Below are 10,439 nucleotides of genomic sequence, written 5' to 3'. Positions count from 1 at the left end.
AATGTGTTAATATAAAATGAAGGAAATTTATTGACGAAATTATACAACTCATATATGGTCCAATTCGAAAACTTACAGTTTACATAAATGTAAAATACATTTACTTCTAGGTCTAATGAATTTTTATGAGCCGGACCTGTAGAATAGTACATATATATTGTTGATTGTTCTTTTTCAGAAATATTAACTTTTTTGTAAAATAAATCATTATCACTTATGCTACTAACTTTTACAGAACTTAGCATTGTTTCAAGTCGTTTTGAAAAAACTTCAAAATGCTTACCCGTCAAACACAAAACGAAAAAAAAAAATAGTTTTACGTTCACCATTTTAAATATAAAATTAGATAAGTACTTCAAAATTATAGTATATTATATTATTTACTGCAATATTGAATTCTAAACAGATATTCTGTGTTTTTTGGTATTTTACTTATGTTTATGCTAACGGTGATATTAACTCGTAGCTTAGAACATAATTACATACCTACCTACTTATGTTTGTAGAGCTGTGATAATATATAGCATATGTGATTAAATAAACCATACTGTCCATACCTAGAGTTAATATACACTGTCAGACTTTTAAACCACCATACAAACAATTTAACGCAACATTTAAAATATTTTTTAGAATTTAACTATTATACCTGCTATTACACAGTCTACTATATTATTATTAAGAAAGGAAAATAGAGAAATAAATATATAATGGCTTGATTCTTACAATACTAATATCAATAATCACCATAATGAAAATAGTGTTATAATGAACAGGGCCGTAATTAGTAAGGGATGATGTATTGGGGAGCAAACATAAATATGACGACCCTAATACAGTATATACGCCATTTTTTACAAGTAAATAATCAAAAAAAATTTTCTCACTATACGCTTCGATTTGATATATTTAAATATTTTACATATAAATTTTACTTACAAAAAAACTGTATGCTTACTCATCAGTCAGTCTTCCTACTCATATTATTGTCTTTTACAATATACATAAATACATAAACTGAATACAGTGTACAAGACGTGTACAACACTATACTACTATAGGTACACCATCTACACCATCATGACTATGATATTGTTTAATTAATATAACGATAAAATCAAAGAAAAAGTTAAAAGTTTAAAGATGTTGAAAGCGGGCATTTTTTTCGTGCTTTTATACTAATAAGCGGAAGAAAAAAAATTACTTCCAGAAGTCCAATTTTTAAAAATATTTGAATTCCTTATTCTCTTTTCTACATTCTGTAGGAAATGGATTTTTGATTTTTTCCTAGAACACTAAAATAAAGGCGAATTTTTCACAAAAATCAATAACGATGTATCCTAGAACTTTTCCACGTATACGTTCTTACTTCAATGTCCTCAGATCAAATTGACTCATAACAATCAACAAATGAAATGAAATCTTCTCGGTTTGTCTTCTTATGTAAATAATATCTTAGAGACATACTCATATATCTGTGCGCTGCATTTGTAGTTCTATCAAAAATAATTGAAAACCACTGAGACTGTTGTATTTTTTCAATTAAAATTTTAAGTTTAAATAATAATAATAATTTTATTTTTGAATCTGTCACCACCGTTTGGGGCAGTAAAACTGCTTCGATTTTCTTCAACAGTATCCTGTTCGATGGGAAAGTGAATCTAGTTGCTGGTGCATTCGGGGAAGGTCAAAATTTAAAATTTCCAATAGATTTCAAAAGTGCCGGGAAAAACAACATAAAAATTAAGGGAAAACAGGAATTTTTATGCAAAATCGGCTTTTAACAACATCAATTTTGGTTTTTGGTGTAACTATAAAACAAATGAACGTATTTACAAGAAATTTTCACTGGTTGTTTATATTCACATTTTCTATATACGATAACATTTTTCAAATTATTTTGATTTGTTTTGAACTGTTTAGGGACATTTTCAGTTTCCAATTTTATTAGTTTCTTTTTCTAAAATGTCAATAAAACTTTATTTGTAGTATAAAATTTATAAAATGTTAATCTTTTATTTCTAAGGATTGAAAATTTGAAACAAGGTACCACATAAATAGGTTATATGTAAATTACTTTAATCACTATAATATCATCAAATATGTACTTAGTAATATCATAGGCTGACTGACCGTTTTCGCTCAGGTTCGTTTTTCTTACGCAGTGATATTATATCATTGAATTCAAATGTAATGCCATTCATTACAGTGACCCACTTGTAACCTACTGTACAGCAGAGCGACACCCACTTGCCCACCTTTTTTTGTTTATTTTTTCCGACACTTGGAAAGTTGGAAACTATTTAGAATTTTTAATTTTGTCATCTCAAATGTAACAATTAGGTCCATATTTATTACTTAATTTGCTACACGAAATTACACCCAAATTCAAGCATTTTTTTGATAACTTTTCATATATGCAGAGTGCAGACAAACAAAATTAAATTAATTTATAAAATACAACGAAGGTTATTAAGGAAGATCCGTTTGGGAAAAACCTGTTTGGTCGGCCGCGTTTACGGTGGGAAGATAGTGTCAAAAATGATGTTAAAGCAGGGAAACCGAGTATACAATGGAGAGAAAATGCAAAGAACAGGGAAAGATGGTGGCTAATTTGACTCAATAATAGGGCTCTTAAGGTTTTTAAGGATGAAACCCACTAAAAGATTAAATAGAAGTATCTTTATAGTTTATGATAGGTACTATGAAAATGGTAAAACAATTTTGCATGTAGTTATTTGGAAATTTATTGTGCTTATATTTTTTTTTAAATTATTAATTAGTGGGTACAAATAAAACAGAAAATAAAACCACAAAAATGATACCTATACTATTGTATCGACATCGTCAAATATTGCTTTTGATATTTTTCATTTAACCAGCTCTTCAAATAAATATAACGCTTATATACAAATAACATACGCAATATGCATGTTTACGAGTCTGAGGACTCTGGCATATCTACAAAATGTATTATTCTGTAAGCGCCTATAAGAACCTTAAGTAAAAAAATTCAGTTTTAATTTATAAGCTACAAATTAGTCAAAATGTTGTGCCAAGAAGGATTTTTATTTTTTTTTCTGTGGTTGGTTACAATAATATATTGTGATAACCCAATATTAAATAAAGTTAAAGTTCATAGTAATAAAGAAATTAGCATTTTTGATATACGTTACAAAATATTATCCAATCCTGAAATAGAAGATCGAAAACATGAAATATCAATGGATAAAGTAAATGCATCAGTTTTAGTATCAAGCTGTAGTGCTGCTGAATGGACTATATTTTATTTATGCGATTTCGTTTTAAAATTTCCATTATTTTACTCGCACAAGTTTTTAAATACTAATTATAAAAATAAATTTACTGAAAACCTTAATTTATTGGTTAGTATATCAACGAACATAACAAAATTCATACAACTGTTAAATGACCTTATGGAAAAAACATCGAAGTCCCTACATCATAATGACAGTTCTTTTTTGACAACATTAGTATTATTACAGATAAAAATTAAAATAATATTATCGACAAAAGAGAATCCACCGAAATCGAATGATTCAGCTGATGTCATAGTCATCCGAGAAATACTTGAAGAAATGAACGCAATTCAACTTTTTTTGTCATTGAATTGCGATAATATCACCCCCCGTGCCGCAAAATATACTTCCCAAATGTATGGCTACACGATAACAGAACCAGATACAACGTTAAATTTAATAAAAGAATCCTGTTTGAGTTCAGAATCTTACAATAGTTGTAGTCATTGGAATTTTCCAATGAAATTTTTACAAAGTTTTGTAGGAATACTACCAGAGGAGAATCCACCTTTTTCACAAGATATTGGAAATTCAAAATCAATTATAAATGAAAAAGGTACAGTTATGCAAATTAAAGATATTTTCAAACAAATTCAACTGTCATATGACATAAATATGATATATTGGTATATGAAATCTATTTTAGGTGTAATCATAAGACTTCTATACAATACATTAATGGAGGGCATGCAAAAGATGTATTTAACAGTCGACATTACTGATACGATACGTGATATCTTCACTGTAATAAAAAACAATGAAAATGATTATCCCACAGCGTTATTTCAAGAGTTTGCGCATTTCAAGAATGCTAAAAACCGAGATCAATTTACAAAAAATGATGATTATATACATATAATGTACGTTTTGTATCATCAATATGAAAAATATAGCTACATTCAATTAGGAAAATATCAACTTACTATGGATGATGTACTTGATGCGAGTCAAAAACAGGGAGATTATAATACGACAGAAATGGAAGAGGTTGAATTTCAAAATTATTTGAGAAGTTTTCTAAAAACAATATACGATAATTTAAGTGATTTTATATGTTTCAATAAATATTTTCGATATTTTGAAAATGAATTAAATAAAAGATATTTACCATACAATATTTTCCAGCTACCAAATAATAATAATAATAATTCGCCAAATAAAATTAAAAATGATAAAAAAAAGAAATCAAACGATGATGTCGGAAACTGTGATGAATGTTATTTTATCATAGACATGTACTACATGTGCTATAGTAGTGTCATGTTTCTTAATAGGAGCATCAATCAATATCGTGAAAAAACAAAAAGCAACGTTTCAAAGAATACTAATTATCTTAATGTAGAAAAAGTAAGGACCATTATTTATCGTATCAAAAATTATTTCATCAATTTCATTAAAATAAAAGGAAACAATTTGGAGCTATATCAAATAGGACATGATATAGTCACTGTTTTGGTAAACCTGCCAGAATTGCCTGAAAACTTTCAAAGTTTAGAAAGAAAACACGTAAAATACTTTAAAAGGATAATCAATTATATTATGGCCAAACTAAATAGCTGGGGACTCGTATATTGCCCATACCCGACATTTCCTTTTTTGTTATTCAATTATGCACATCTTAATACATTTAATACAACTGATACTCAAAAAATGTACAAAAAATATGAATATTCATTAAACTCTGTTATTGAACCACAAGATTATCAATGTTTTAATTATAAATATTTATATAATACATTCATTACAAATGAAACACAATCCAAAACTTTAAAAAACTATAATAAAGTCATAAAACTTCAATGGAAAGGATATGATCTAACTATTCAACAAGTGTACGCTGATTTTAGATATTTAATTTTCAACTCTCACTACCTATATATATTCTATGATACATATTTCATGTATCATATCGCAGCCTTATATTATGAGTTGAAAAAAATATTCCAAACATTTCTAAGTCAAGGAATTGAAGTGGAAAATTGGAAAAATACTATAAGAGATCATGAGAAAAATGATAGTTTACAACGTAAAATAGATCGTCCCAATTATTTGGATAAATTAGTTTCCAGAATTGAGTATCTTGAAAAAAACATGTATACTAATAGTAAGATGAAAATTAATGAAATTTCTGTGAAACTCGAAGAAATTGAAAACGTTTTCACAGAATCTAATATTATTTTCGTGAAAAATAAGAAACCGAAAGAATGTAAAATAAAACAAAAGGATTTGGACAATTACAAATCACTAACTGATGAAATAATCAATGATATGTCAACGTTGTTTAATGCGTGTTATTTAAAAATTAAGTTTAATGTTCGAAGTATTAATGATCTTGACACAGCAAAAATACATGTGTATGCTGCTGATGATGATAATAATAATAATAATACTTCTGTAAATACTGAATTAGTGAAGGAGAAAGAACGTGAAGAAAATTTAAAGTCTAAGACTAGTGAATTACCTGAAGATACTGAAATGTCTGGATCCGGTAAATTATCTAAAAATACTGAAGAGTCTGAATCCAGCAAATTACCTCGAAACACTGAGGCTGGGTCTAGTAGTGGATTACCCGAAACGTCATAACCAGAAGAAGATACCTAATATAACAGTGGAAGTACCTGTTGTTTTTAGAAAACATTCAGTTGTAAAAAACCAATAAAATAATATTTTGTTTTTCGTTTTATAATAATCATAGTCATTAATAATTCACTATAGTTATCATAATTATAATTTGTTTTTCAACAGAATACAGACCTATTTATAGTAGGTACCTAATCACGGGAGGATTATTTAAATAAATATAACACATAGTTATATTATTATTATAATTTAATGTATTACTATAAATTATTTAATAGTAACGACTGTAACGTTAAGGTGGTGTCTGAGGCTCTGAGCAGACATGTTTTTGTACACACTTGCATCACAAGAAAAACTCTTAAGCCTCATGAAATAGTCAGTGTTCGATAATAAAAATAATATTTTTTTTTACTTGAAAAATTATTACGAACCCCCATAATACCCTATTGCTAAGCTATTTTTTTTTCTAACGCTTTGTTTATCACCATTTAAATGAATACAATTTTAAAATAACCGCTAAAAAATGAAAATGTATGAATTTATATTTATTCAATTTATTATTGAACATAAACATAATTTATGAATCTAATTTCAAATTATATAATATTATTTATTAAACATACTAATTTCTATACATAAATATATATATTGCTACATATAATTACTAATTGTTACACTGATCCTCCGCTCAGAATCGTTTTTTATCGAATGCAATCATATTGCATTCAAGTCGAATACTGTAAATTGTAATAATACACTATCCTGTTCAAGGACCGAAGGGACGATGGACAAACTTCTAACACCGCTGACATACACTACCTCGCTGAACTTATCAGCTTTTTAATGTTTTTACATTTTTAATGAATATTTTTAAAGTTTTTGGGTTATACATTATAAGCGCATATTTTAATGGTTTTTATAGGGCTATAATTCCCGAACCCTGTTTACAACAAACACAAATAACATTCTTGACGTTTTACTATTTATAGATTTTTTGGAAATGTTCTAATTTGTTTGTATTTATTTGAGTTTATTATGAAATATTAATTATTAATAAACTAATTACTAAGCTAAAAACTAATTATCTACTATTAATTGTAAATGATATATTATTATTATTATTTACTTTTATTTGAAATTTTGTAAGCTTTGTAACATTTTATTTAAGAAAAAATATTGTAACAACCACATACAATCAAAGCTAGTAGCTGGGAAATACTTAATAAACAAATAAACAGTATTTAGTAGTTAGTAATTACCATGATTATAATATGATATGGTCATGGACCTAAACATTTAGCTTATAGGTCTATGGATATGGTTATTTAAATAATAACTACCTACCTAATAATATGTGGTTTAATGCTTTATTTTTATTTATTTATATAGGTAATAATAATAATATGAAAATAATAAAAAAATAATTTATTTTAATAAATGTTTTAACTATTTTTACTTATTTTGCCTATCAAAATCATTCTATTATTCCTATAATATACTAATTACCACTGCGCGACAACAGAATGTTACCTCAGATTTCAGAATAGGTAGATTATTTTGAAATCAAACACAAAACCATTTATCACTATTCACGAAGTCATGTTTACAATAATATTATGACATCCCCGGCAATATGCCAATATGTGATGTTAAAATATTGTGTTGAGTATTGTGGTCACGAATTAAGAGGATTACAGCTCACTGTTTTCTTTCTTTGCGGCCCACGAGCAACATTGGTAGACGAAACAAATTCACTGGAAATCATTTTTTTTTTTATGTTTTTGAGTAATCTTAGAGTAAAATTTCTCATTACAATATATAAACTTTATATATTACAATATTATATATATTACAATATATAACTTTTATATTATAAAGGCTATAGAGAGTAATATTTTTGAGGGTATGACTTATCAATTTGTTTAAATATTGTTTCATTACAATTTAAAATTCATTAAATTTTTTTTTTTTTAATCTTTTATTTGAGAATATACAATCTATACACAAAGGCATAATAAGAATATGTGCTACAACCAGGGCTTCAAAACGTTTTTATAACGTTATGAGTATAACGTTAAACCACGATTAAAGATATCTTTAATCGTGCGTTAAACATATCAAAAAACGATTGAAATCGATAACGGATAACATATCGCTAAACGACAAACGATTGAAAACGGATAACGGATAACGAAACAGAAACGATAAACGATTGAAACATATAATTGCTTGAAAAAAAATATTTATAAAATTATAACTATCAGTAAAATATATATTATAATTATTTTTGTAATATTATATTTTTCAATCACTCTGTTTTGTGTGGGAAACCATGACAAAATAAATAGGTATGTCAGCAATATTACCGGTTTAGAAACAAATTGCGCACCCACTCTCCACCCAGTCTTGTACAGTGACGTAAGCATTTCTCCGGTTCTCATTGGTCCACCGCCGTCACTGCCGCAATTACCGCCGCCGCCGAAGACTCCACCATAACTACACCGCTCAGCCAGTTGGAGAAATGCTTACGTCACAGATATGCGTATCACGAGTTGCTGACATACCTATTTATTTTGTCTGTGGGAAACTAGCTATTTCTATCAGATAACGCTAAACGCTCCATCACAGAATTCTGTGGCTCCATAACGTTTAAATCGTTAAAACGAGCCATCTGATTTTTACTGTAACCCAATATCTGGTACTCAGCAGTTCCAGCGGGCTCACAAATTTTTTTTTGATTTACTTCAATTCTTGGTCAGTGGTCTACATTTTAGTGACCCGAAGATTAATCAGAGGTCAACTACGGGACAGAGTTATGAAAAACAGGACGATCCTGTTCAAAATGGTATCTATGCCGTGTGGTCACCCTATGATAATATAATATCTATCTATACTACCTATATAGATGCTAATTTTAATTATTTTGATTTATTAATTTGGATTGTGTATTTTGACTTTATAGAATTTTAATTTAATTACATTTAAATATTTAATAGGTATTTTTTTATTTGAATTTGTATTGATACATTTAATAAATTTATGCGGTACCTATCGAACTATTTGTGTGCGGAATCAGGCTACCTATAGATTTATATTATAAATCTGTGCGGCATCATAACATTCTTTTACCGTATTGGTTCATGTAGGCAAGGACGGCCTGGGAGAAAAATTTAGGCCGGGAAAATGTATTACCCAGGCCAAATTTGTATGTCTACGTCAGTTTTTTTTTTTTTTTGGGGGGGGGGGGGTTATAATTATTTATTTACCTATCTAACCTTTTAGTTTTTATTATATGTTAGAAGACCACAAAAAAACAGTCCATAAATCAGTGTCAACATTTAAGTGTGACTGCCCATAAATATTTTCTAAATTATTATTATATAGAAGTGAAATTATGCATTTGAATAAAGCACAATATTTGTTATTTTTAGAATCCACCTTGCTAACACTACTTGAAGTAAAATGAAAATTCGGATTTTGATCCGACCGAAGTCTTTAAGATAAAAAAAAAATAGAGCATGAAAAAATGTAGAGAGAGACTCACGCTCGTGCAGTGCACGAAGTAGTCACATTCTCACGGACGATCAGACGAAGATCGAAGCATATATTATGGGTAGGTACGCAATAATAATGATGCGTTTATGCGTCCCAATCCCAAAATATATCAATCTTAAATACCTAAGCAATTATTATTGCTATTGCCTATTAATAAAAATTAGTAAGTAGTAATAACTTATTGTATTAAGCGTGTTTGGTTAAATACATAATCACCTAGTCCTCACCGGCACCACAAATTACAAAATTCTTCGACAGTTTAAAACTCCAAAACAACCAGGTATACCTACTATATTATAATATACTATACTATTTAATATTAGGATTTTCTTCTTGTAGTATTGCTTAGATTAACACTGGTAAGTATATTTATTTATTATAAAGAAACACTGATTATTAAAAAAAATAATGTCATGCATCCGTCAGGCCACCGGGAACTTCCCGGTATCCCGGTGCGCCAGGCCGTCCCTGCATGTAGGTATATAGTCATGTTTGTGCGGTAGGTAAAGGTAATAGAAAGCACCGAATATTATATTAATTATACCTTAAGGCTTAATTAATGGTTTGTTACTTTGTTCTGTGGCTGTGGACAGTTGAGTGTTGACTGTGGACAGTCAGTGCATTCAGTGGTTGTGAGCATGAACATATAATAAGAGTTATGGTTGTGAGCACGAACTAAGATATACAGGACTGGAAACGAATGTTGATACGAGTACACCTTAATATTATGAATCTGCGGGGGACGGAGGGAATTTCAGTTCTAATCAACACTAGCGCTCAACTCTTGGCCGGCGGCCGCTATCCGTATTAATCCGTATTCAGTATTAATATTTATTATTTATTTTGATATTTCTCACTTTCTCAGTCATGCATTTAAACCAAAAAGTTTTGAAAGATAGATTCATTAAGGTCAAAAAAATATCATGGCAACTGGCAAGTAGCAACCCAAACATAATATAATATAAAAAAATACATAATTATATT

Source organism: Acyrthosiphon pisum, chromosome A2 (genome assembly GCF_005508785.2).
Source record: "Acyrthosiphon pisum isolate AL4f chromosome A2, pea_aphid_22Mar2018_4r6ur, whole genome shotgun sequence".
NCBI lineage: Eukaryota > Metazoa > Arthropoda > Insecta > Hemiptera > Aphididae > Acyrthosiphon > Acyrthosiphon pisum.
This window is presented reverse-complemented; position numbering follows the sequence as displayed.